Source organism: Sinocyclocheilus rhinocerous, unplaced genomic scaffold, assembly GCF_001515625.1.
Source record: "Sinocyclocheilus rhinocerous isolate Xijiao unplaced genomic scaffold, SAMN03320098_v1.1 scaffold2537, whole genome shotgun sequence".
Classification (NCBI taxonomy): domain Eukaryota; kingdom Metazoa; phylum Chordata; class Actinopteri; order Cypriniformes; family Cyprinidae; genus Sinocyclocheilus; species Sinocyclocheilus rhinocerous.
Genome location: NW_015625621.1, coordinates 83,160 through 83,923, shown reverse-complemented (window position 1 = coordinate 83,923; position 764 = coordinate 83,160). Strand labels below are relative to the sequence as shown.

The 764-nt window shown below is 44.1% G+C and overlaps 1 protein-coding gene across 1 annotated transcript in view; it reads right to left on the bottom strand.

Annotated features, from left to right (window-relative positions):
- Positions 1-764, bottom strand: part of LOC107705090 (voltage-gated potassium channel subunit beta-1) — a 56,847-nt gene that overhangs the window by 24,322 nt on the left and 31,761 nt on the right. The gene's annotated exons all lie outside the window — the stretch shown is intronic.

Below are 764 nucleotides of genomic sequence, written 5' to 3'. Positions count from 1 at the left end.
GGGGTCTACAGCTTATACTAAACCTCTGTTTCGTTTAGTTAAATGTACGATACTTGCATTGCCTTGGTCTTTGACGAGCGTCCGGATGCAGTCTTGGATGAAAGTCTTGATGGTTTCAAGGTTTTGGACTTGCGATCACGTTCTTCCGGGTTTGAAGAGTGATGAACTCCAAAGATGTTCTGACTCGATGGTGATTGGGAGTTTCTTTCGTGGAAAGTGAAAAAGAGCTAAGAGAGACATCAGCTGAGATCCTAGGATCTTTGGTGAATGTAAAGACAAGGCCGAAGCCTGGTGCAGACTTAAAAGTTGCAGAAGCGTTCTAGCTCACATCCTCATCTTCTCAGAATCTAACCGACCCGCAGACTGACTGGCTATGTGTTGGAGCCCACCGGGCATGACCGCACCGGCTCAGGCTCCAACACGCTTCTTAGCAGAAGAAGAACAACAAGAACATGGGCGGAACTGTGCGGAGCCTTTTAAGGTCTGAGAAGATTCACGCCTCTCAGTATGGGCTTGTCCAATGAGAAAGGCTAAAATTCCAAGCGGGAGGTTGGAAATACTGGGGAGTTTTATGACCCTTTGTGTGAGAGCATGGTAATTTGCATATGGAACTCGATTGGGTGTTGATGCAAAATTACTAAAGATTCTTAGAACACTAATATATTGCCTATGTACCAACATATAATATACACGCTCGTTTAGATCATCAGAAGACGAATTCATAGATACTAAACATGGTAGGATTACATATAGGTAAGATGACA